Source organism: Podarcis vaucheri (genome assembly GCF_965113315.1).
Source record: "Podarcis vaucheri genome assembly, chromosome: 2".
Classification (NCBI taxonomy): Eukaryota; Metazoa; Chordata; class Lepidosauria; order Squamata; family Lacertidae; genus Podarcis; species Podarcis vaucheri.
The window spans coordinates 91,079,147-91,106,508 of NC_138760.1; the positions used below are offsets into that span (position 1 = coordinate 91,079,147).

Sequence of the window (27,362 nt, forward strand, 5' to 3'; positions counted from 1 at the left end):
CTGCTAGAAAGCAGCTTCCTATGTTTCCTGTGTAGGTGTGAATTGATGATTGGTAGCACAGTTTGATCTGACTGCATCTGCTAGAGGCCTAACCTCATGTATAGCTTTAATACAGCCCATCAGCACCCAGCAGGTTCTAATTTAGAACCTCATTTTCATATAAGCCGCACTGTAAAAAACTATAAAAACTAAATCTGTGATCTCCCAATGTTTATGCTTTACAGCAATCTATAGACGGGAGCGACCTCTGTGGCATCAAGTGTTTCTGTGACAGAAAGCTAAATAGGGCAAAACTGTCTGTGCTACCCAGAAGGGAGCGTTTGCATGCTGGATCCCAGGCTGCAATGGTGAAATGGAAGATCCTGGTTACCGAAGGCATTTGTTAAGAGTTTCTCCAAATGAAATAAACAAGGCCTTAGCTTTGGCATCTGCTTTCATTGTGCCTTTGCATGCTATGGGTGCCATATCTCACCCATAATGGGCTTGTGGTATGATCTCTGAAAGGAAGGATTTTCTGTGCCCAAGTAACCAGTCTGAACGCTTCTACCGAACGCTGCTACAGTTCACTTGTTTGGTTTTTGTTGCCTGTTTGTAGCTTTCATAGCCCCAGCCCTGTTCTACAGCCTCTAGGGCAGTGGAGGGTATGGCTATACTGAAGCCACACCATGTCAAAGTACACAAGCCAGTCTGGGAACAGTCAGCAACACCCTAAACCAGGGGTAGGCAACCTAAGGCCTGTGGGCCAGATGCGGCCCAATCACCTTCTTAATCCGGCCCACGGATGTTTTTACATGAGTATAATGTGCCCTTTTATTTAAAATACATCTCTGGGTTATCTGTGGGGCCTGCCTGGTGTTTTTACATGAGTAGAATGTGTGCTTTTATTTAAAATGCATTTCTGGGGCATAGGAATTCGTTCATCCCCCCCAAAAAAAATAGTCCGGCCCCCCACATAGTCAGAGGGACGGTGGACCAGCCCACGGCTGAAAAAGGTTGCTGACCCCTGCCCTAAACCATGTATGAGATGCCCTCCCCTTGCTCCCAACCGCATGTCAGGGGTGGGTTGGGCCGACTGTGGGTGCTGGCGCATGCTGATGACTTCACGCACAGGCACTGTGTGCTTATCAGCTAGCCCAGTAACTGGCTGGGGGTGAGGGGTGTGCCCATTTAAATCCCTCACAGAGAATGCACAGTAGGGGGAAGAGAGGAAAAGAGAGGAGAGAGGGGGGGGTAGCAATATTGTGTATTCAGTTTGTTTCTCGAATATAGGCCATCCAGGGAGATAACCAGAGGGGCAATAAAGACAATCTTAACCACTTAGGTGTTTTGGTATTGCTTTTTTGTTTTCCAGATAAGAATGCAGGTTAAGTACAGATTAAGGTGGTTTTGATGTGCCCCTCCCCAGGGAGCATATGTTAAAGAGCTAAAACATCCTATACTTTAAATGTGACTTTGTATTTTTTTTAAAGATATTTATTAGAAGTTTAAAAATTACAGAAAAAAGAAAAAAGAAAGCAATAAAAAATTTAACAAAACATACATTACAATACATAAAAAGTAAAACATAGAAAGACAATACAACAATACAACAAAAAGAAACAATAACACTCAAACACACATCCAATATTCCATATCTTTACCTTTCATTTACTTATTTCATCGACCTCTTCACACCTCCCTTTTTGTATTCTAGTTCAGTTAATTGTTTCAGCAAATTCTTTTCATCTTTCTCAATTTTTGTTCTATAATTTATCTTAACGGTCTAACCTTAAATTTTTCTTTTGGCCCATTATCAATCAGCTTTTACTTAATTCTTAATTACATTTCTGCTAAAACCATGTAACGTCATTCCAGCATCCTTCTAACATTCATTAATTTTGCAATATTTTTGTAAATATACTTTAAATTTTTTCCAATCTTATTCCACCGACTCTTCTCCCTGGTCTCGGATTCTGCCAGTCATTTCCGCCAGTTCCATGTAGTCCATCAGCTTTATCTGCCATTCTTCCCTGGTGGGTAGATCTTGTGTCTTCCAGTACTTTGCAAAAAGTATTCTTGCTGCTGTTGTGGCGTACATAAAAAAGTCCTATCTTTCCTTGGCACCAATTGGCTAACCATGCCCAGGAGAAAGGCCTTTGGTTTCTTCAGGAAGGTATATTTAAATACCTTTTTCATTTCATTATAGATCATCTCCCAGAATGCCTTAATCTTTGGGCATGTCCACCAAAGGTGAAAGAACGTACCTTCAGTTTCATTACATTTCCAACATTTATTATCGGGCAAATGATAGATTTTTGCAAGCTTGACTGGTGTTATGTACCACCTGTAAATCATTTTCATTAAATTCTCTTTTAAGGCATTACATGCCGTAAATTTCATACCAGTGGTCCATAACTGTTCCCAGTCAGCCATCATAATATTATGTCTAACATCTTGTGCCCATTTAATCATAGCAGATTTTACCATTTCATCTTGAGTATTCCATTTCAACAGCAAGTTATACATTCTTGACAAATTCTTAACTTTAGGGTCTAGCAATTCTGTTTCCAATTTTGATTTTTCCACCTGGAAGCCTAGTTTTTTGTCCAAATTATATGCCTCCATTATTTGATAATAGTGGAGCCAGTCTCGCACTCTGTTTTTTAATTTTTCAAAACTCTGCAGTTTTAATCTGTCTCCCTCTTGTTCCAAAATTTCCCAATACTTCGGCCATTTGGCCTCCATATTGAGTTTTTCTGAGCCTTTGCTTCCATTGGTGACAACCATCTTGGGGTTTTATTTTCTAACAAATCCTTATATCTTATCCAGACATTAAACAGTGCTTTTCTGACAATATGGTTTTTGAACGCTTTGTGTGCTTTAACCTTGTCATACCACAGATATGCATGCCAACCAAATACATTATTGAAACCTTCCAAATCCCAACACATCCGTGTTTTCCAGAAGCATCCATTCTCTCAGCCAACAAAATGCGGCTGATTCATAGTAAAGTTTAAGGTCTGGCAGGGCAAAGCCACCTCTTTCTTTAGCATCTGTTAATATCTTAAATTTTATCCGAGGCTTCTTGCCCTGCCAGACAAATCTAGAGATATCTCTCTGCCACTTCTTGAAACAGTCCATTTTGTCCAAAATTTGCCAAATGTTTGAAACAAAAACAGCATTCTTGGCAATACGTTCATTTTTATCACAGCAATTCGGCCTAACAACGATAGCTTCAAATTTGACCATATTTCTAAATCCTTTTTCACTTCAGTCCAACATTTTTCATAGTTATCCTTAAATAAATTCACATTCTTAGCAGTCATGTTAACCCCTAAATATTTCACTTTCTTAACCAGTGTCAATCCTGTCTCCTTCTGAAACTTATCTCTCTCAATCTCAGTTAGATTTTTCTCTAAAACTTTAGTTTTCGTCTTATTCAACTTAAAGCCTGCTACCTGACCAAATTCTTGAATCAGTTCTAATACTCTTTTAGTGCTTGATTCTGGCTCCTGTAAAGTCAATACCAAATCATCAGCAAATGTTTTCAATTTGTATTGTTTGGCTCCCACTTGTATACCTTTTACCAATTGGTCCCTTCTAATCATATTTAACAAAACCTCCAGGACCGATATAAAAAGCAATGGAGAGATTGGGCAACCTTGTCGTGTTCCTTTCTCAATCTTAAATTCTTCCGTCACTACATTGTTCACGATTAATTTAGCCTTTTGTTCTGAGTAAATTGCACCTATACCGTTTCCAAAACCTTGACCAACCCCCATCCCCAATAAATTCTTCTTCATAAAACTCCAAGAAATGTTGTCAAAGACTTTCTCCGCGTCCACAAATATCAAAAATGCTTTGGTATTAATCTTCACTTGTAACTTTTCTAAGATATTAATTATATTAATCTTCCGAGTCTGAAGGCTCTCACAATTTTAAACTCCTCTTTTTCCAAATCCAAGTCCCAGGGGGCTGCGAATTCCTCCGTAAGATAGTCTACCAGAGAGTCTTTTTCTAGTTCAGAAAATGTGACTTTGTAGGCTTGTTAAATTACTTGACTGACCCTTGGGCTGTGTTCAAATGTAGTGGTCTGGGGGAAATGGCATCACAGGTGTAATGGGGAGGACTAGTGAACCATGTGTGGCCATCCTCCATCATACCCGGGTTTCCTATCCCTGATTATAGTATTATGAGAATTAAGTTTCAGTGATCTTTTTGCTTATGTGTTCTCCCGTTCTCTGGTGCAACTGAAAGGAGGAGATGGGAATTTTCTTACGCTTTCTTGACAGTTTAGTTATTGCACAAATCCTAAACTGTGGTTTATTTTATCTATGGTTAGTTGAAATAAGTCAGCCTCATAAACTGTGGTTTGAAGTTGGCTTGTTTCAGCAAACCACAGTTTGTCTGGTTGCCGGTGACACAAGCAGCAGTTAGTTGTAAAAAAATTGAAGCAAAAGCTTCCAGGCTCCAGAGAAGGGGGGTAGTGCAGGAGTCTGGGGTTTGCTGAGGCTTGTTATGATTTAGCATTACATTGGAATTTAATGTTGAAGTTCAGATTACTGAGTAACCTATAATTCTAGTCATACAGTTACAGTGTGATAGGTTGGGAAGATTAATGGGCAGGAGAAAATAATAATCAAACAATTAGAAGGGGTAGCCTGAAGCTCTTCTGCATAAAATGGCTTCAAAGGCAGCTCTTCACACAAGATGAATTCTTTAAACTTTAAAAAGGAAGGAGCAGCCAAGAGACGGAAGAATCCCAAAAGGTGCCAAGATACCAGAAGTGAAACCTGCTATTTCAGTATTGAGGCCTGCTGGTGAAATGTCTGTCAGGAAAGGCGGGGGGAGGAAGAGAGCCTGCGGGGGCCTGCCTAGACTTGTCTGCTGGGAAGATGCTCTTATCCAGCAGCATGCTCTAGTCTAGGGTATAAAAGTTGGACAGCAGGTTGGAGCAGTCAGGACTCTGATCCGGGCAACAGAGTCTGTAATATGCACAAAGGAAAGTCCCATCAAGGCCCTTTCTGACACGGAGGAGATGCCAAGTCTGCTGCTGGGAAATTATTCCCACCTGCTGTTCCTTCAGAGCGCAGATCGTGGCTCCTGTGGGATGGGGGGAAGAGAGGAGGCGAGGATTCTTTTGAGCTAGATTTTCTGTCTTACCAAGGTTTTTTTACCTTGGTTTTCTTCGAAGGAGAGATTTCTTACTCAGTCTTTCATGGTTTGTTCGATCTTGACAGTTGGATAAGTTTTGGCACAGGCAGGTTTCCAGTTCAATTTGGTGTTCAGGTTCATGTCTGACCTGTTAAATCTGAAGCTCTCTTTCACCCACATTGGCTAAAATGCAGGATCTAAAAAGAAGTCATAATCTTTCCTTTCCTTTTCACATAAGTTGGTGAAATTTGCAGGGAAATGGAGCCTTTCCAGGGTGGGTTAAGCCTGCCAAATTTCAGGGAGATCCAGCCAGTGTTTTGTGTGTTTGCTTGCTGGGAACCTTTAAAGGGTTTTTTCTTAAAAATGGAAAAGTCTCTAACTTCTATATTTTCTGCCAGAACTGGATTCAATTTGTTGTCATAGCTGCCCCTTCTGCGGGAATGATGTGTGCCAAATTTCAGAAAAATGGGCACAGTGGTTCTCCTACAAGGGCTGACTGTTTTGAGGTGGGGATATAGAAATCGCATTCCCTTCCCTAATTTTGTTGCTGGACAATCAGGGGGACATATGAGAGAGGTTTCCCTTGCGAGAGTTCAGACAAATAAAGGTTATTGTGCAGCTAGGTGATTTTACCTCCTTTTTTTTTTTTTAAGAAACTGAAAAAATCACCTCACAATTCGAGGTACACTCAGAGTCAATACATATGCCTGGTATATACCACTGTTTGACACAAATACCCAATAAAAAAGTAAATGTGGTTTTAAAAAACCAAAAGTTGTCACTTTAAACTAGAACATTGCAGGCCAAGCGCGATGAGACTTTTTTAAAAAATGTAATGTATGCAGAACATAAAAAGCAGAATAACCTGCAGTTAAGCAGGAACTGAAGCTGATTTATAGCCAGGTTGAATTTTAATTTTAGATGAATTATTTTAAAAAGCAAATTATGGTTGTATTAATATTTATAAAATCATTTTAGAGCTATTGATGACAGTGGTTGTTTATAATCGGGGGTTTTTGCTTTGTTTCCTTCTTGCCTTGCTGTCTTTGGGGTTTAAAGGTCTTCACAAAGACCAATCATGGAAAAAAGAAATATTAGTCACCATGTACTAGATGCAACCAGTTAGCAATCCGATTGGAACTGCACTTGCCTGCAAATAATTCCCCATGCCTGTTGCTAAGTGAATTGCTTAAGCAAAACACTTCCTGTGTCTTTCCAAGCACAGTTGCCTACTAATGCCAGTAGTGTCTTTCTGTAACATTTTCTAAAAACCCAAACAAGATGCTCTGTTTCTTTAGCCTTAACTTCTCCCCCCCCCCTAAACTATGTTAATCTTGGCTATGCTTCTTAACTATGCACACGTACTAGCCTGTTTTCCAAGCTGAGGAATGTAGGGTCTGGCCTCGTCTCTAAAAGGAGGCTTGTGGAGGAAAATCAGATTCTAAGTGATATTATGCCTCACATTTTCAGTGACCAATTCATTATCTGTCAGGCAATAACTAGTGCTATACATACAGAGTGGGGAACGTAAGCAGAACTGTGGTTAACTGGGCCAAAGGTCATCCAGTCCATCGTTGTGCTTCAAACAGCAGCCATCCAGATGTATCTGAGCGCTTGCTAACGTAGCATCAAGGCAACAGCACTCTTCTGTTGCTTGTCCTCAGCAGCTAGAATCACAGGCATAACAGTCACCATGGTTGATAACCATTAAAAGACTTACCCTTCATGAATAGCCATGTGACTGCGTGTGTGTATATATCTATATTTGTGTAGGCTCTGTGGGTATTAAAGGCGCACCAGGCAGCAGTTGCAGATTGGTCTTTGTCTGTGACCTACAAGTGCTACATGTTTCTTGGATATGTTTTGACACGGCCACTTTCCTGATGGTCACGTTAGCACTTAAGCGGCCACCTTTTTGGCCCGCTGCTGCAAAACCATTATTCGTGAGGTTTAGTTTCTAAAAGGTAATACAAGCACAAGGAGAAAATACAAGCACAAGGAGAAAAATTTTTGATAGTAGGAATTTATGCACCAAATGATGGGAAATCGGAATTTTACAAGAAGCTGCATGAGATAATGCTGGACCATATTGACTATTCCAACATCATTTTGATGGGAGATATGAATGGGGTTGTCTCCACTTACATGGACAAGTCACAAAACCAAAATTTGACCAAAGATGGCAGACTTCCAAAGACTTTCTTTGAACTTACAGACAATATGGACTTGACTGATATCTGGAGAACAAAGAACCCTTTAGGTAAAGAGGGAACATTCTTTTCTGAAGCCCACCTATCTTGGACAAGAATCGACCAAATCTGGATATCTAGAGGACTGGCACCTAAGACAAAAAAAATAGAGATCTGCCCTAAAACCTGCTCCGACCATAATGCTTTGAAAATGGACTTGAGACCTACACCAGCTGGATCCTTCAGATGGAGAATGAATGACTATTTATTTAGAGACCAGGAGATTGTGAAGCAGGCCCAAAAAACGCTGAAAGATTATTTTGAAATAAATTTGAATACTTCGGTGGAAAAGAGAATAATCTGGGACGCGAGTAAAGCTGTTATGAGAGGGTTTCTGATACAACAGAATTCTATCAAGAAAAAACTTCGGAATGGTAAAAAGGACAAGATCTTGGAGAAGATAAGAGACGGAGAGAAAAAATTGAGACTAAACCCAAAATCAAAAGAGGTTTTAAGGGAAATAAAATTCCATCAAGCACAATACGCGAAACTAATAAATCAAGAAGTTGAATGGAAAATCAAACAGATGAAGCAAAGATCATTTGAATCGGCAAATAAATGTGGGAAGCTGCTGGCATGGCAGCTGAAAAAGAGACAAAAATTGAACTTTGTTACCAATCTAGAGGTTGAAGGAGAATGTATCCAGAAACCAGAAGAAATTAGAAAGTGTTTCCAGAGATATTTCAAAAAATTGTTTACCCAAGGACACCAAGTAGAGACTGAGATAGACCAATTTTTAAAAAGTCATGGCCTGCAAAAACTAACACAAGATAAACAAACAGCCCTGAACTATAAAATAACACAACAGGAAACTGAAAGTGCCATTCAGAATATGCAATTAGGCAAATCCCCAGGTCCAGATGGGCTTACCTCCAAGTATTATAAGACACTGAAGGAATATTTGGTTCAGCCATTAATGGAGGTATGTAATTGTCAGGGAACTGACATCAGAGGAAAGGGAGTTGGTAGGGCTCCCAGAGACTGGGAGAGAGTCAGCAGCCAAAGCAGGGACAAGGAGGGGGAGCGAGGGGTCTCTGGAGGAGGATCTCAGTAATGCTGAGAGAGACGCAGCAGCCCAGGCAGGAAACAGCAGGGGAGAGAAAGGGGTGAGAGACACATCCAGCGAAAATAGCGGGGAGGTGTCAGAAGCAACTGCAGGGAGACCCATGCTTCGCCGGAAGCTGCCACGTCGTGAGTCCAGGAGACGCGTTTCCGTTAAGGAACTTCTTTGCTGGAAGCGCTTCCGCAGGCAGCCACTGTCAGACTCTACTAGTGACTAGAGCAGACATGTCTGAGGAGCTCTGTCACACACAGAGGTTTGTGGGGCCGCACAAACTCTGAAGGGGCACAATTTTAAGCACAAGCAGCTAATCATCCCCTGACAGCAGTCTGACAGTCTTTGTACGCTGCCTGTGCAGGAGAAAGCATCATGAGCAACCCAGCCGGAACCGGAGAGGCAGGGGTTGGAGCTGGTCCAAGCTTGGAAGAAAGGTATCAAGCTCTGGAGGTCCAACTTGCGCTGCAGACGGCGAGGCTCGAGGAGAGAAGGGCTCAGGATGCTGACAAAAAGGGGAGAACCACTCAGTTCCCCAGAAAGGTACCAGGATTGGTGCAGAAGTTTGGGGGGGACCCCAAGGATTACCATGCCTTTAGGACCGAGATGCAATATGCCCTGAATGTGCAGTTTGATGAGTTCCCTGATGAGGAATCGCGAGTTGCTTTCGTAATTGGGCATCTTGAGAAGGGGGCGCGGGACTGGGTTCGACCCCTGATGGCAACGCACAATGATATCCTAAAGGACACTATGAAATTCTTTCGTGCAATGGATATCATGTTTTCCAGCGATATTGAGGAAGGGGTGGTGCGCAGACAGCTAATGGCTTGCAAGCAGGGAAGCAGATCTGTCCGTGAGTACTGGACTGAATTTACCATGCTGATTCACAGATTGGGGTGGGATTTATCGGCAGCACCCATTCAGATGCTATTTGAAGAAGGTCTTTCTTCGGCTGTGAAAGACGAGCTGTCCAGGAGCCCCAGGGCGGTGTCTATGGATCAGCTGACCAAATCTGCGCTGACCATTGGAGCGCGCCAGGAGGCAAGAGCTTTGGAGAGGCGGGAAGGGAGAGGGGAACGTTGGAAGGAGTTCCGCATTCCAGACATTCCTGAGCCAGCTTTCCCGCCGGCAGAGCCGATGGAAATCGGAACAGCCCGCGCGCGCGCAATTTCAAAGCCCAGTGAGGGGGCGAAGAAGGAGGGAAAGGGAGCCCGGAAATGCTATCTCTGCCAACAGCCAGGCCACTTTGCCAGAGTCTGCCCCCAGAGGAAGGAATGGCAAGGGATGGTGGGAGCAGTTGAGGGGGGAGAGCAGGGAGAAACGGAGCAGGTAAAAGCCAACGCCTGGTTGCCACCGTCAGGGCACTGCAGCCAGGCCAAAGAGCAGTGAAAGTGCCCGTGCCAGAAGCTCCTCGACCTGCTCTAGTGATTGAAGTGTCGCTAGAGCTGCAAAATGGACACCCCCTAAAAATAAAGGCGCTGTTGGACTCAGGCAGCTCCTGCAATTTTATGAGCAAGGAGTTTGCTGCTGAACATCAGATACAGACTATCCCTTTAAGCAACCCCCTGCAGGTGACCACGATCGATGGCAGGGAACTGTTGGGAGGAGGAGTTAGCTTGCAGACCGTCCCAATGATAATGAGGGTGGCAAGGCACACAGAACTGATAGCGTTTAATGTGGCCACCTTGGGAGGCGCTCCCATTATTTTGGGAATGAGCTGGCTAGCCTTACATGATCCGCTGGTGGGCTGGCATCAAAGAGTGGTTTCCTTCGGTTCAGCACATTGCTTAGAACACTGCAGGGGGGAAAAGGGGTCAGCAGGGGCCCAAGCCACCCTGGCAGGGACTGAAGTAATGGGGAAGGGGAAGGTGCCACCACAGTATGCTGATCTCAGCGACGTATTCAGCGAGAAGGAAGCTGACCAACTACCCCCGCATAGGCCCTTTGATTGCCAGATCAATTTACTCCCTGGAGCACAGCTTCCTGTAGGCAAGTTGTATGCCATGTCAGACAGGGAAATGCAGGAGTTGCGAGCGTTCATTGACAAGAACCTGAAGAGAGGCTTCATCAGAGAGTCCAAGGCAGCGGGGGGTAGCCCAGTGTTTTTTGTGGATAAAAAAAGCACGGACAAGCCGAGACTGGTATGTGACTTTAGGCGGTTAAATGCAGTGACAGAGCCGGCGGCTTTTCCTATGCCCAGGATTGATGATATTTTGACCAGGGTGCGGAAAGGAAAGATTTTTACAAAGCTGGACCTAAGGGGGGCGTACAACCTGATACGTATAAGGAAAGGGGATGAATGGAAGACCACCATGTTCACCCCTTTGGGGGCATTTGAATACCTCGTTATGCCTTTTGGATTACAAACAGGCTCCGCGTGTTTTCAAGCCTTCATGAACCACGTACTGGGGCCTTTGCTCTACAAGAATTGCGTGGCCTTCTTAGATGACGTGTTGGTGTATTCGGAGAATGAGGAGCAACATGTGAGAGACGTCAGAGAAGTGTTGAGCAGGCTGCAAGCCAACAGGCTGTGGGTGAAACTGGAGAAGTGTCAGTTTCATACCAAGGAGGTGGAATTCCTGGGGTACCGCTTGTCAGACAAGGGGTTGGCCATGGACCCCGGCAAGGTTCAAGCGGTGCTGGAATGGAAAACACCCAAGACCAAGAAGGATGTGCAGAGGTTCCTAGGGTTTGGAAACTTTTATCGTAAGTTCATCCGAAACTTCGCCCACCTGACGGCGCCCATCACGGACTGTCTCAGCAGTAAAAAGAAGTTTGTTTGGACGGGGGAGGCGGAGCGAGCGTTTGAGGAACTGAAAAGGGCCTTCGCCTCTGATGAACAACTTCTACATGGGGATTTACAAAAAAAGCTGAGGGTCGAAACAGACGCTTCTGACAGAGCCATAGGGGCGGTGCTTCTTCTGCAGCCGGGGAAGGAGGGGTCAGAGTGGCGACCGTGTGCCTTCTTTTCGCGAAAGCTGAACAAATCTGAGAGGAACTACACGGTGTACGACCGGGAACTTCTTGCGATTCATGAGGCCTTCCGGAGATGGAGGCACCTGCTAATTGGTGCACAACAGAAGGTGCAAGTGTGCACGGACCATAAGAATCTAGAGTATTGGAGAACTGCGCGAGTGCTCAACCAACGGCAGTTGAGATGGGCCCAGGAGTTCTCCAAATTTAACTTTGAGATTTGTTATGTACCAGGCCCAGAGAACGTTAGGGCGGACGCTCTCTCACGCAAACCTGAATATTTGGAGGGAGAGGGTGCCCCCGAAGAGACCCATGTCATTCCCGAGGACCGCTGGGTGTGTGGGGCGGCATTGGTGGGGCAAAGGGAACTGGTAGAGGGAACGGTGCAGGATGAATACGCCCAGGACAAACTCAGGGGTCTCAGGAGGGAGGGAGACAAACCCGGGGGTTTTGAGGAGAGAAACGGGGCGTTGTACTACAAGGGAGCGTTATACATACCTGAAGGGGAATTGAGGGAAAAGGTACTCAAGCAACTGCACGATAGCCCCACAGCAGGGCATTTTGGGCAACACAAAACCATGTGGCTGGTTACCAGGGAATTCTGGTGGCCCAAGGTCAGGGAAGATGTGCGGGAGTATGTGAGAGGGTGTGACCAATGCCAACGAGCCAAGGGGGAGAGGCGGGCACCGGCAGGTTTATTAGAACCACTACCCACGCCGGAAAGGCCATGGGAGGCAGTGGCAATAGATTTCATGACTGATCTGCCCAGGTCCAAAGGGAAAACAGCCATCATGGTTGTGGTAGACCTGTTAACCAAGATGGCCCACTTTATAGCCTGCTCACATGCGGTCACAGCGGAAGAAACCGCTAAATTGTTTGTGGAAAATGTGTTTAGGCTGCATGGCGCCCCCTTGAGGGTGGTTTCTGACCGAGGGAAACAATTTACTTCCAGGTTCTGGAGGAAGCTCATGAGCTTATTGCATGTAGAGGTGAATTTCTCAACTGCCCGTCATCCAGAAACCAACGGGCAGGCGGAAAGAGCTAATGGTGTCCTCCAGCAATATTTGAGGTGTTATGTGAATGACAGAGAGAATGATTGGGTGGAGAAGCTGGCGTTGGCAGAATTTGCCTACAACAATGCAGAGAACGTGTCCACGGGGATGAGCCCCTTTTTGGCTAATCACGGGTGTCATCCCCGAGCCTTCCCAGGGGGGGAAGGGGAGAACTGGAGCGTTCCAGCCGCAGAACAGTTCGTTGAAGAAATGGAAGCGATCCATCGCCAGCTCCAACTTAATTTAAACAGGGCGAAGGAGGAATATAAGAGGCAGGCAGACAAAACCAGAAGGGAAGGGGAAAGCATTAGGGTGGGGAACCAGGTGTGGCTGTCCACCCAAGGGTTACCATTCAAAGGAGGTTGTAAGAAGTTAAGACCCAAAAGGTTGGGCCCATTTGAAGTCACGCAACAGGTCAACCCAGTGGCTTTCAGACTCCGGTTACCGAACCACATGAAGTTGCACCCAGTGTTCCACAGGTCGTTGCTGTCACCGTATAAAGGGGACAGAGAGGGGAGGGTCAATAGGGGACCAGCTATGGAGGAAAAAGAACACAGCTACCATGTAGCGGAGATTCTCGATTCCAGGTGGAAGGGAGAGCAAGTAGAGTATTTGGTAATGGGGGAAGGGGAGCCGGAGTCGGAAAACACCTGGGTCAGGGCAGAGGATGTAGATGACGAGGTTTTGATTGAAACTTTTCATCAGAGATTCCCTCGTAAACCCCAGCCAGTGGCGAGGTTCCGGAGGGAATACTTCGCCACCACCGACGAAGAAGAAGAGTTGGAGGGGTTCTCTGATTCCGAGGTGGAGGAGGATTCAGCGAGTCGGAACGAAGACCGATGGAGGGAAATGTTCGAGACGTCTGAAGATGAAGAGGATTCTTTTCGGGGTTTCAGCTCCTCACCGCCCAGAGGAGAGAGTAGGGGCGGGGGAGAAGGGGGCCCTGGAGGGGAGGTGGATGTCAGGGAACTGACATCAGAGGAAAGGGAGTTGGTAGGGCTCCCAGAGACTGGGAGAGAGTCAGCAGCCAAAGCAGGGACAAGGAGGGGGAGCGAGGGGTCTCTGGAGGAGGATCTCAGTAATGCTGAGAGAGACGCAGCAGCCCAGGCAGGAAACAGCAGGGGAGAGAAAGGGGTGAGAGACACATCCAGCGAAAATAGCGGGGAGGTGTCAGAAGCAACTGCAGGGAGACCCATGCTTCGCCGGAAGCTGCCACGTCGTGAGTCCAGGAGACGCGTTTCCGTTAAGGAACTTCTTTGCTGGAAGCGCTTCCGCAGGCAGCCACTGTCAGACTCTACTAGTGACTAGAGCAGACATGTCTGAGGAGCTCTGTCACACACAGAGGTTTGTGGGGCCGCACAAACTCTGAAGGGGCACAATTTTAAGCACAAGCAGCTAATCATCCCCTGACAGTAATCAAATCATGGAAGGGAAGGGGGCACCAGAATCGTGGAAAGAGGCATTCATCACCTTGATACCAAAATTGGAATCTGAAAAGACCCAACTCAAGAACTACCGTCCCATCTCACTCCTAAATGTGGATTACAAAATTTTTGCTGATATTCTGGCAAATAGACTGAAAAAAAGTTTTAAATGAAGTAATACATAAAGACCAAGCAGGCTTTCTCCCGGGTAGGCATTTGTCTGACAACACCAGGAACATTGTCGACGTTTTGGAGTTATTACAGACAAATATGAACACAAAAGCAGTTTTGATTTTTATAGACGCAGAGAAGGCCTTTGATAATGTATCTTGGAAATTTATGAAGAAAAATTTGGAAGGAATGGGAGTGGGAAGGGCGTTCCAAAATGGTATTGAAGCAATTTATTCAGAACAAAAAGCTAAATTGATAGTAAATAATGTGGTGACAGAGGAGTTTAAAATTGAAAAAGGGACACGACAGGGATGCCCCCTATCACCCTTGTTATTTATTTCTGTCCTGGAGGTGTTGCTGAACTTGATTAGGAAGGACCAACAGGTGGAAGGAATACAGGTCGGAGAAAAACAATATAAATTGAAGGCCTTTGCAGATGATTTGGTTTTGACAGTACAGGAGCCAGAAACCAGTACAAAAAGAGCCTTAGAGTTAATTTCTGAATTTGGTCGGGTGGCGGGATTTAAGCTGAACAAACAAAAAACCAAGGTTTTGGCAAAAAATATGACTTCTTCAGAAGTGGATGGGTTTCAGAAGGAAACAGAATTAAATGTGGTAACAAAAGTGAAATACCTGGGGGTTAACTTGACTGGAAGAAATTTAAATTTGTTTAAAGACAATTATGAAAAATGTTGGTCTGAAATTAAAAGGGACTTAGAAATTTGGTCAAGATTGAAACTTTCTTTGTCGGGAAGGATAGCAGCAGTTAAAATGAATGTATTGCCAAGAATGTTATTCTTGTTTCAAACCCTCCAGATCGTGGACAGAGTGGAATGCTTTGGAAAGTGGCAGAAGGATATTGCGAAGTTTGTCTGGCAGGGCAAAAAGCCCCGAATAAAATTTAAGATATTAACAGATGCAAAGGAAAGAGGGGGATTTGCCCTGCCGGACTTAAGATTGTATTATGAAGCTGCATCCTTCTGCTGGATGAAGGATTGGTTTCTGCTAGAAAACACAGATGTCCTAGATCTGGAAGGGCATAGCAACGCTTTTGGGTGGCATGCTTATTTGTGGTACGACAAGGCAAAGTCTCATAAATTGTTTAAAAACCATATTGTCAGGAAAGCTCTATTCATTGTCTGGACAAAATACAAGGACTTATTTGAAAATAAGACTCCGAGGTGGTTATCACCGACGGAGGCCAAGGCCATTAAACTACGTAACATGGAGAGTGGCTGGGCAAAATATTGTGAGTTAATAGAAAGAGTTGGTGACACCTGGAGGTTGCAGAGTTTCGAAAAATTGAAGGGAAAGGTGCGAGACTGGTTTCATTATGCCCAAATTTTAGAGGTTTTTAAAAAAGATAAGAAAATTGGTTTCCAGGTGGAAAAATCAAAACTAGAGACAGAATTACTTGAACCTAAGACTAAAGTGCTTTCAAGAATGTATAACTTGTTGCTTAAATGGAATACTCAAGATGAGACAGTTAAATCAGCTATGATAAAATGGGCACAAGACATTGGGTACAACATTATGTCTGAAGACTGGGAAAGGTTATGGACCACCGGTATGAAATTTACGGCATGTAGTGCCCTAAAAGAAAACATTATGAAAATGGTATACAGGTGGTACATAACCCCGGTTAAACTTGCAAAGATATATCATCTGTCTGACAATAAATGTTGGAAATGTAAGGAGGCTGAAGGTACCTTTTTTCACCTCTGGTGGACATGCCCGAGGGTGAAGGCTTTCTGGGAAATGATTTATAACGAGTTGAAAAAGGTGTTTAAGTACACCTTTCACAAGAAACCAGAGGCCTTCCTCCTGGGCATTGTGGGCCAGAGAGTGTTAAAGAAAGATAGAGTTTTCTTTTTATATGCAACTACAGCAGCAAGAATTCTTATAGCCAAACATTGGAAAGCACAGGAGTTACCCACGCTGGAAGAGTGGCATTCACAGCTGATGGACTACATGGAACTAGCTGAAATGACCGGCAGAATTCGAGATGTGGGAGAAGAAGCGGTGGAAGAGGACTGGAAAAAATTTAAGGACTATTTACAAAAACATTATAAGTTATATGAATGTTGAGAATTTGTTAAGTTTTCGGGAAAAATATGCTTCAGTATTGAGATTGGTAAATGGTGGAAATTAAGTTAGCATTCTGAAAAACATAAATCACAGACTATATAATCAAATGAAAGTACAAAAACACATAAAATAAGGTATCAATTTGCTATTTATTTTTATTGTAAAGAAAGCAGGGGATGGAAGATGTGGGGAAGTCCAGTTGATTATGAAAATAGATCTGGAAAAGTGATTTTCTTTTTTTTTCTTTTTCTCTTTTTTTCTTTTGTAACTTTCTTCTTTTTTGTAAAACTGCTTTTGTTGTGTCAATGACGATGTATTTTGACCTTGGGAAAAAAAAAAGCAAATAAAAACTATTTTAAAAAAAAAAGTTTCTAAAAGGTAGCTTTTCAGTGTCTTTGACAGAACCCCTCGGGTCCCCATGACTTCTGGCATGTCGGTTACTGACAGGTTAGTTTGTTCCGTTTCTTTTTTAGATTATTTGTTTATTGAGGTTTTCAATTAAGTACTGACAAAATGGATAATGTAAGAAAGCAATAGCACCAACATGCACGTAAATGGAAACATAAATTAACATGAACATTTCTGTTTGATCACTTATTTGCATAGTGGTGGGGCGTCTTGGAAACCTGCTGTTAAATGTAGGCAATACTGAACTGTATGGACCAGTGGCCTGACTGTATAAAGCAGCCTCCCGCATTTGTTGAATATTTCTGTCTCTGTGTGCTCACTTTAGTTTCTTTGTTTTGATTTATTAGTTGCTGGTGGTTTTTTTTAAATGATGTTTGGTAAATTAGTTATTTTTAAGTCTATTTAATACTTTTTATAGATTTTGGTGTGGGTTTTGTGTATATGCTACTTCTGTAAGCCGCTTTGAATCCCCCCACCCACCCTGGGCAGGATAGAAGTTTTAAAAATATTTGAAATCAATCATAAATAAAATTTAAGGGTCAAGAAGTTATAAAGCATTTTAAAATGTGGTTCCCACGTGTCAGAATTCTTTCTTTTGCCAAGAAACATGACAGTATGCAAGATGATACGCTACATTTAAACATTGTTTATGGGTAGGCCAACTCAGTGGGTATCTTTTGCGTTTAGTAGACTTTTGAGATCGGGATCAAGAGCAATTTGCCTCTCAATGAAGCTAATGTTCTTTCTGTGGAGTTTTCTGATCACCGGGCTTTGTGTTTAACTTTTATTATCTGGGCAGCCAGGTGCATGAACGTTATCAAATCGCTTCTCTGCTCAAGACTGAATGTTTTATAAGTGATGTTCAAATGATTAAAGGGAATCAGAAAAATCAGAACCATCCAAATGTCTAATTTGGACAAAGCTGGCACTGTTAGTTGGCACCAGCTGAAGAATTGGCCTAGTATGTATTCATCAGTCCTCCCAAGCCTCCAAGTGTTTGCAAGGTAAATAGCTTTCAAAAAGTGGCCGCTTGCACGGTGTATCAAGTGGCCTTTCTCTCTCTCTCTCTCTCTCTCTCTCTCTCTCTCTCATTTTGGAAGACATGGGTTCCTTGTATATTTCACAGGACTGCCGGCAACTTAAAGGAATGTAGCAGGTTCTGTGGAAGATTCCCCAAAACTGATTCCAACAAACCTCTAAAAGCTCTTGGGACACAGGGTCAGTGCCTGAGAATGCTAGTCTGTATCGGATGTAGCACAGTGGAACAATTAGAAGGGTGTTCTTTTGTTGGTTTTAGATATTGTAGTGAGTTGTAGAGGAGAAAATAGTCTATTAGATCTCATAGAACAGGAGTTGCCAATATGATGCCCTCCAGATGTTGTGGACTACAACTGCCATCAGCCGCAGCTTACATGTCCAGTAGTATGGGATGATTGGTGGCTGTAGGCCAGTGTTTCCTGACCTTTGGTCTCCAGCTGTTTTGGGGCTACAATTCACATCATCCCTTACCATAGTTAAATGCTAAACACATGTTTTAGTATTATGTGTGAATCAGGCTACTGTTAGCATCTCCTGCTGGATAAAATTATGACTTTTCACTTCCAAACCTTTTAAAACATGGCCAACTGGATTAAAACACCATGGAGTTTTGTTATTATATATCCAATTCTGATTTCCAGCATACCTTCTGAAAAGGGGAGAATACTGATGTAGGGAAAAGAGGTTTACAGTAACTATGTCACTTTTGGAGGGGGGAAAACTTGCTCTAGCTATTAGTCAAGGGAAATGGGGAAGCTTTGAGTCCTTCTTGCTAAGTACCTCATGAATCGGGGAGAGGGTTACACTTTGGTTACAACCCCCCCCCCCCAGTGTGGTGCTATGTGTTGAGCTTGTCAATATTTTCTATATGCTGAAAAAAGAGAGGTGGAGGTGGAACAGCTCTCATGTCTTGCATTGTGCTTTCAGTAAGAGGAATTGTCATGGTGGTAGGAATTAGACTCCTATTGCACCTCTAAATACAGATTATCCAGTTCCCACCAAAGGCTTGTTGCCTGTTGTGACACGGTTACCCCACAAGACGTTTGTCAAGGCCAGACCTTTGCTACATGTAGGGAGTTTGTAGGAAATGATCTAGCTGTGTGTTAAAAACCTGGAAAAAGAGAAACCAGCTGTCTGATTTTAAGCATGGTTTGGCACACAAGATGTTTTTGCAAAGCCTGTTATGAATTCCCCCCGCCCTGTGTGATGAAGCTGTAACTATTAGATGCTGCTTGATTAGATGCAACCAAGTTTCTCTGATGTTGCTGCTGCTATGATAATGATGATGGGGATGATGATTTCAATTTCTTGCTCACCATTCCAACAGGAGGTTCCAGAACGGGTTACCACAATTTAAAAATACAATAGTGAAAACTGTTAAAGCAAATGACAAACAAAAGTTGCCAGTTAAACGACAGCTGTTAGTCAGAAAAGTAAGACTAAGTTCTGGCACTGTAGAATGTCCTAAGACTATTTGCTATGTATGCCTATGTTTCTTTCAAGCACGTTTTCATTCTTTAGCATCTGTACAGAAATGTGCAGAGTTTGCTTGTGCTTACAGAGATGCCAGGATCTTCTGCAACCCTCACTTTGATTAGATTTCTCTCTCCCACCATATCATGTAGAACGTTGATCACATGCTATCACATGATTTGTTTGTTTTGGTCCCTGTTTGGTCTATAGTTTGCAGGACAATAATACAGCTGGGAAGGCAGAAATATTAAGCAACCATACAGTTGCTCTTGTCTTCACCAAACTATTCTGTTTTGTGGGTGGGAATATAGCCTGATCTTCAGGGAAATAAATCATGATGGTTTTGTCCTCCTATAAGTGCTTCCAATGGAGATAACTTTGTGGTTACTGAAGGCAGCTTAAAGAGGATCCAGTTGGGTTCTGATGCTCTGGTTCAATCACATCTTGTCCAGAATCTGAATGCACAGGTGTAGTGATCCTCTTTGTTAAAGGCTTAAGCTTCATCTTGAGAGTGTCCTCCAGGAAACAGAGTCCTCTTTGTAGATAAAGGAACTTTAAGCTTCATGTCTTTTATCAGCCTTGCTAAAGACTAGCTGTGCTCTCCAGCTTGGAAGGCAGATGAGAAAGATGTTTTGCGGAGGAGGCTGGGGTCCCAGGAAGAAAAGAAACAAGAGACTATAAATACACTATGTCCTGGGAGAGGTGCGGCTGAAAAGAGAAATCCTCAGAGCTCAAATAACTAGATTTGCAGGAGGAAGAATTAATCAGCATGAATACAGGGCAGTATCTAATGTGAGCTTATAGAAACAGAGGAACTGCCAGAGCCTAATATCGGGTCTCTAAGGGTGACCAGTCTCTAGCACTTCATGTGCAGATACTTGGGAGGAGTTAAGCCATATTTTGTTTCCTTTAGGCACTTCAAATGTGTGCTTTGGGCACACAGCCAGAAAAATGCTGAGACATTGGAAATGTTCTATTTAAATACTGTACTGGTGGTATTTTTAAAAACCACATGTATGCACTGTCCCTTATAGGGTTCCCTTGTGTGCCTCAACTGCCTTTTTGGGGTAAGCTGTTCTCTTCTCGTGCCAGCTGCATGAAGAAGAACATGCAGGACAGAGCAGCCCTATGTTGTAGCCCATCACAATTATGTTGTTGTGTCCAGTACAAACTGGGAAGGAGGCTCCATCCAAGCCAAAACTATGATACACATGGTGAGGGGCTTGGGTGCAACCTGAGCACAGTGCAAAATGAAAGAGGATACAGTGGAGTCCCATAGGGTTGCCTTTCATTTTCCCTTAGGAGGGGCACTGCCAGAATTGGAAACGACAGCTTTCCAAGAGAAGTTGATCAGGGAGTGGTGCTTCCAAGGAGGAAGCAGCCCATGAAGTTCCTCGTGCGCCACTTTTCATCTGGCTCTGGGAGGTTCAGAGATGGGTGCGACCTGTAGACTGCCCATCTGGCCATGCCTGTATTGGAACAGAAATAAATATGGGGATTGGGGTGTGTGTGTGTGTGTGTGTGTGTGTGTGTGTGTGGTATTCAACAAGCAAGAAAGTGGAAGAATAGCCACTGGGGGTGGGTTGGGATATAGGGATAACTGTATTTCCAGCAACAACATCAGGGAAAAGTAGCCAAAGAGAAGAGCACCTTACTGTTTCTAAATTTAGGGATGGAGAAGTGGGGATGAAGATGCTGCATTTGAATGAAATAGATTTTTCTTACAGTGGTGCCTTGCAAGACGAAAATAATCCGTTCCGCAAGTCTCTTCGTCTAGCGGTTTTTTCATCTTGTGAAGCAACCCGCTTAGCGGATTAGCACTATTAGCGGCTTAGCGGATTAGCGGCTATTAAAGGCTTAGCGGCTAAGCGGCTATTAAAGGCTTAGCGGCTTAGAAAAAGGGGGGAGCGGGGGAAAAAATCGGAACACTCGCAAGACGTTTTCGTCTTCCGAAGCAAGCCCATAGGGAAATTCATCTTGCGAAGCAGCTCAAAAACGGAAAACCCTTTCGTCTAGCGGGTTTTCCGTCTTGCGAGGCATTCGTCTTGCGGGGCACCACTGTACTAAGTTTTTATTAGGAATGTCAAACGCATACATCACTGGGGACTGTGTGGCAGCAACAGGAGTTGGTGAAGGGGCTACTCAAGACTAGAGATGGGAAGGCCTGGGGGGACAGAAAAATTGGGGGGAAAGCAGGTTTTTACCTGCCCCCGTTTCCCCCAAAAGTCGCTTTTTTCCAGAAAATTTGAAAAAAACCAGTTTGATGTAGTTTGAATATTCCACACACCTTTCCCCCCCCCATTTCCCCCCAGAAAAAATGGCTTTGGAAAAAAAACAGGAAAAAACCTGCCCCCCCCAGTTTTCCCAGTTTTTCCCCAAGCCTTCCCATCTCTACTCAAGACATTCTTGAGTCTCTGCTCAAACCTGCTACTTGTTGCATTTATTTATTTTTATAAGAAAAATGCTTTTGAAATAGAGGCAGACATGGTATGCTTTGCAAGGTTTCCTGACAAGTGAATAATGACTTCTTAAATGTTCACATAACTTGCTATCCCTGCCCAAAGATGTCTTGGTTACCATTAGGTTTTCCACCACTTTTAAAGAGTAGTAGAAAAGCTCCTTGCCTATATTCATTTTCTGTCCCTTGGATTTTGTGGTGATGCAGCTCAGCTCACAAACCCACAAACTTACAACTAAACAAGATGATTTAAAACCAGTCCTGTGATAACAATTGCTGAAGTCTCCCACTACCAAAAACCAAAAACCCTCTCTGCCTGGATGAGATAATGCTGATATTGTTTTGTTTTTTTAATCAGAGCATAAAATTAGTATGAACTGGCATCTTAGAGCCATACATATGTTTTACATACTTCTTATGCTGATTTTTCATGGCTTTCTAGGCAAAGGTCACGAGCAAGACAAAGAATATCTTCTAGTCTGAAATGCGTCACTTGTAAATGTTTAAGCAGGATAGAATTTAAGTTTCATTTTTAATTGAGTTAATATCAACCCCCCCCCCCCAAGTGTAGGATGTGCATGCGAAATCCAAAAACGTTCAGGGGCGGGGTGGGCTTACCTCTAAACACCAGAGGTTCAAGCTTTTCCTTTTTCCTTTTTTGAACAAGTAAGTAGGCTTTGTCACTGTTTCAAGGAAAGGATTGACTTCTCTAGTGGCACTCCCTTTGAAATTTGGGACAAATGTCTCATGGGAATGATCCCATGTCACAATGTAGTGTTGTATTCTCATAAATGTTCTTGCATGCGGCGTGGGGAGATGGCTGCTCCCATTGGCCAAGTCACTCCAGAAAAACTACACTAGTACTTCAGGAAAAAAACCCTATTCTTTCCCAGCATACCTGGCATAGCAGTGTTCGGCCCTAACAGTGTTGGATTTGGAGGAGGGAGTAAAGGATTGGGCAAGAAAAGAGGGACAGGAGCTTGTGTTTTGATCTGTTACTGCTTTGGTTATATCACTCTATAGCAGGGGCAAGCAACATGGTGCCCTCCAAAATCATAGAAACATTGAATTGTAGAGTTGGAAGGTCCCTGAGGGCAATCTGCCCCAATATCTGCAGTGCTGTTGGACTTCAGTTCCCATCAGTATGCTCAATAGCAAGGGATGATGGCAACTGTAGTTCAATATCTGAATGATGCAACATCTGATACCCCTGTTTTATAGATTGTGCTTATAATAAATCTCCATGGGGCTATTGTTTCCGTTTGTTAGTATGCTATATATTTTTGTGTTTTTATGTTGTAAAGTGTAAACCATCTTGTGATCTTTGGGTGAATACAAATTTAATCAATAAAATATAAAAATAATTAAAATACAGTGGAACCTTGGGTTGCGTACGTGATCCGTGCGGGAGGCATGTTCGCAACCCACAGCGTTTTACTGCTTCTGTGTATGCGCGAGCGCCGAAACCCATTCTGGTACTTCTGGGTTCGGCACGTCCATAACCTGAAAACGCACAACCCGCAGCGATTGCAACCCGAGGTATGACTGTAAAATAAAAGATGTGTCACACGACTTTTATGTTTATACTCAGGGGTGATGTTCTCAGTCCGCACTTGGTGTTGCAGATTGGCTGGGACCATACTCTGTAGCATATTCAGCATAATTTTGCCCTGTTTTTTAGAGAGATGGACAAATCCCCAGCAAAGATAAAGAGAACTATCTATATTCTCACATCAACTGGGACAGCATCTTGGACATTGGGGGGGGGGGCAGGGGAGAATGAAATGCATGCTAATTATGCTACCAGTTCCTGCTGCTAGTTCCTGGCACTAATTAAGGCTTCATCAGACCTTTCATCCTCTATCTATGAAAATTAATAGAAGAAAATACAATGATAGTTATTGTTTCATAAGTACCTAAAAATATCCCAAGGCAGTATCCATAATGGTCCTACAGTACCACATGTAAGGTATAATGAAACGCTACGGAAAAATAGTCTTAAAAGAAGTGCTGGAGATCCTTAAAACCCTCTACAGCAGAGCCATCTATGCAGATGCTTTTTCCATCAGTATGCATCATGTATGTAATTTTCCTTTCCAGTACAGCTGTCATGTTTAACATATGCTTGTAAAAGTACTTGCCCCTTTCCTCTCTGAATGTTTTCCTTCTCTGGCTTGGCTTGTATATAGATATGTTGCTTCAGGCAACGCACTGCTCCCTCGCCCCTTCACAGAGTCTTTGTAGCACCCAATACGACAGAACCGAAAATTGCTTATATTGCTTATGTAAAATACTCGTATTATTCCCCCAGTGCTCTTACCTTCCTCTTGTGTCCTCATTCTTTCTTCCAAGTCAGCTTTCAAAGCTTTCTGCATCCCCTCCCTCTCCCATATTACTTCCTTCCCTCTGCTTGTTTTCTTGCTTAGACTTCTCCTGGCTTATCTCGCCCCTGTGGATTCCTGTTTTGTTCATACTCCCCACCAGAGCTCTGAAGTGCTCTCAGCTTCTAAAGCTGAAGATAAGGGTTCTTTTCCAGGCCATAGGAATATAAATGTAAGAGAGGCACATGGGGAGGGGGTGGTGGCAGTAGTGGCAGCTCCACAGGCTACAGAAGCAGGGAAGCTGGAAGCTAACGTAGGACTATGTCCAAAGCATCCTGCCCTAGATGGGCTGTTTCCTTTGACTTCAGAATTCTTTCACTAGTGGCCACAGAGTTGTGCTTTCAAAATGGTCAGTGGTTAAGTTGTGGGATGCTGCTAACTTCACAGTATCACTTGCCGTTTGTTGGATAATGTAAATGTTTGCTGTAGCCTTAAGCTTAAAAGATTTTCAAGGACATATGCCTCTTCTTTAGGCAGTTGGAGCTGCAACCCTACATAGACACACTAGGCAGTAAGTCCCATTGAAGTCATTGAGTTGACATGTTTAAGATGACGCTCTAAATGCACTGTTTCAACTGGGGCTCAAGCTTTAGTCAGAGACTGAATTAAGGGCACACTTGTGTATTTTCTGAGGCTGTTTTGGTCTTGGTTAGTTCCATTATAACATGGAACAAAAATCAGTACTGAATTCACTTTTCTTTCAACCAGTGCTTTTTAATGGGGGTACTGAAGGGTACGCAGTACCCACACCTCTTTTTGTTGTTGTGGTACTTTTTGTAACAACTCCATGATGAGTACCAGGGAGGGGACTGCTTTCAACACTGGGTGGTAGCTTTTGTTTGCACAACTGTTGATTGTTTTATACTTTCTACAAGACGTTTGTGCAAAAACCTGGGATTTTATTAAAATTTATCGATGAAGATGCTTAGAAACAGCAGGTGCTCAGAAATCCTTTCATCTGTTGACAAACTTGGTTTCAGTGCATACAACCCCTATAATTCCCATTGAGTCAGTCTACATGCTCACCCATATTGTTGCATGGGGCAATTGTCAGATGACTACAGTCTCCACTACCATTTCCCTTACTTTTTATGCAAGTAAGCCTTGGAGAAAAAGGTTGGACTCTTCTTGTGTTCTCAGTTGCAATGTGATACTTGGAACCTGAATGATACCGTGGAGATGTGCTCTGTGCATTTGGTAGACAAATGAAAATTGATGGGGGACATTCTGAACAGGCACTGAAATGAGATGCAATTAATGAGCAGCAAAAGGGAGGACAGGAGAATGTGAAGAAAGAAACATGTATAGGATCAGGTGCCCAAGAAGCAGTTTTCTAGACTCCACATATAGTTTAGAGCCCTAAAGCAGATAGAATGATTTTGTGAGGGACTCTAGAGCAATTCAGGAATCACCTAGATGGCAGAGTAAGCCAAAACTGCTGGGAAGTAAAGTAGACCGAACAAAGCAGTTGCAGTATGACAGGATACTCTGTGTCCGTGTCCCAACTGTGTAATTGAGGTTAGTGGGTCAAAAAAGCTTTTGCAAACCAGAGCACGTTGTAACTACCAGTGTGCAGTAATTCCTTCTGCAAAAAAACAAACAAACACCCAGCTCCACAGAGGCAGAGTCCACTGCAGGACTTTTAAGGAGCAAACATTCCACAGCACCTACAGAAGTTACCAGTCTACTGCTTCTTCCTTAAGTGGCCCTCTCCTCACAGTTGTAGGAATGGTTAGCTTCTGAAGCTCTTGAACCTGTAATGAACAGGAATGGTATTTTGAGAGGAGATCCTGCTAGTTTAAGTTCTTTTTCATGAAAGATATATAATTTGAACCTTTTAACTGCTACTTCTTTTTATCTGTTTCTCCCAGAATGCCCATGGAAGCTATGTTTGCAACATCATAATTTTGTAAATGATGCATCTTTCCCTTTATTTGTTAATACTCATTCCCACTAGATGGCATCATATCCTCCGCTTTCCCAAAAAATCCCATGAAGCTTTGGGAGTTTGGACTATTTCTACAGTGCTGCTCCAAAGAAACCACTCATGTTTGGAACAGTGCCAAATTACATTAACCTGTCCTTGGGTTGGTGCGAGGATGAAGAATCATCATTAATTTGCAACATTCCAGATCCGTGGAGGGCAATTTCCAATGCTATGAAGCCTGTTTAATGATGGCAGAATGGAAAGAAACAAAAGTGGCCCTAATTGATTCAAAATATAGGCCCCAAAGCTCTAAAGGTGCTGTTGTCATTGTTGTTGTTTATAGAGCATCTGAGATATAATAGTCAATTAAAAGTGGAAATTAAAACCGCTTGTCTATGCAGCTCACAATCCAAACAAACAATTTAATCATGACCTCGAGTACCATTTTGTGACTGAGGTGCAAAACCCTGCTTCAGTTTAGATTTGTCTGGCCAATAAAACCTCACAAACCCTTTGTTTAGCTTGGGATTCTTAGGGAGCAATCCAAACCCAAGATTTGTCAGGATCAGCTGGGTTACTGGCTACTGTTAACAGAGTATACAGCTTCTGGCCATGATGACTATACTCTCTCTCTATGGTTGGGGGCATACTAGTTCCAGGAGGCTGTAGGGTGGAGGTGGGGAGTGTTCTTGTGTTTGGGTCTTGCTTGAGAGTTTCCCACAGGCATCTTGGGTGGCCGCTGTGAGAATAGGATGCCATTGGCCTGATCCAGAAGGCTTTTCTTACAGTCCTTGTTTATAATGGACAAATGTCTGTCTGAGTCTCACAGCCGAGGCAGTGCTGCCTGAAGTCCTTCATCCCAGCTCAGCAGAAGATGTGCTGGCACAAGTCGTCCATCTGGATAGCTCTGCTCCGGAGTTCATAACGGGTGGTTTATAAGGCCCTGCTGTGCATTGAAAAGACACAAAGGGGGTTATACAGCCATGCTTCCCCAGTCAATGCCCATATGTTCTGGGTACATTTAAAGGGTTATCTGTGTGAGAAGGTACCCTGGCCACATTAGGTCCCCTCTACGCATGGAGGAGCACCCAGCACATGCATTGGTATATGTGGAGAACTCCTTCCCACATTCTTTGAACATGTCTATTTCAGTGTGTGTGTGTGTTGCTTTACCAGGCAGCAGCATCAAGGGATGAGATTAGCCAGTATGGTACCCTCCCCAGATTTTGCTGCTCATTAATTTGCACCTTGTTACTGTAACTGTAAGGTTCATTCAGATTCTGGCCTTGCTTTCCTGTCAGAGACACAAGTAATGAAGTACTTATGGGAACCAGTGTTGAATGATCTGCGGATTGTACCTGCACTCAGGTGTTTATTGTCGTTTCAAGCAAGCATGGGTTTCAGCCTATTTTGACAGACACAAACCAAGTTTGAACGGGGGTCCATTTTCTCCTCTAGCATTTAGTGTATTGTGGGAAAGGGCATTTCCTGTTTCCGCCATCAAGACTGATGTCTAGCCCGCAAGTAATGAGA

General features: G+C 43.5%; 1 protein-coding gene across 4 annotated transcripts in view; it reads left to right on the forward strand.

Moving 5' to 3' along the window:
• Window positions 1-27,362, forward strand: part of PLXNA1 (plexin A1) — a 343,514-nt gene that overhangs the window by 188,474 nt on the left and 127,678 nt on the right. The gene's annotated exons all lie outside the window — the stretch shown is intronic.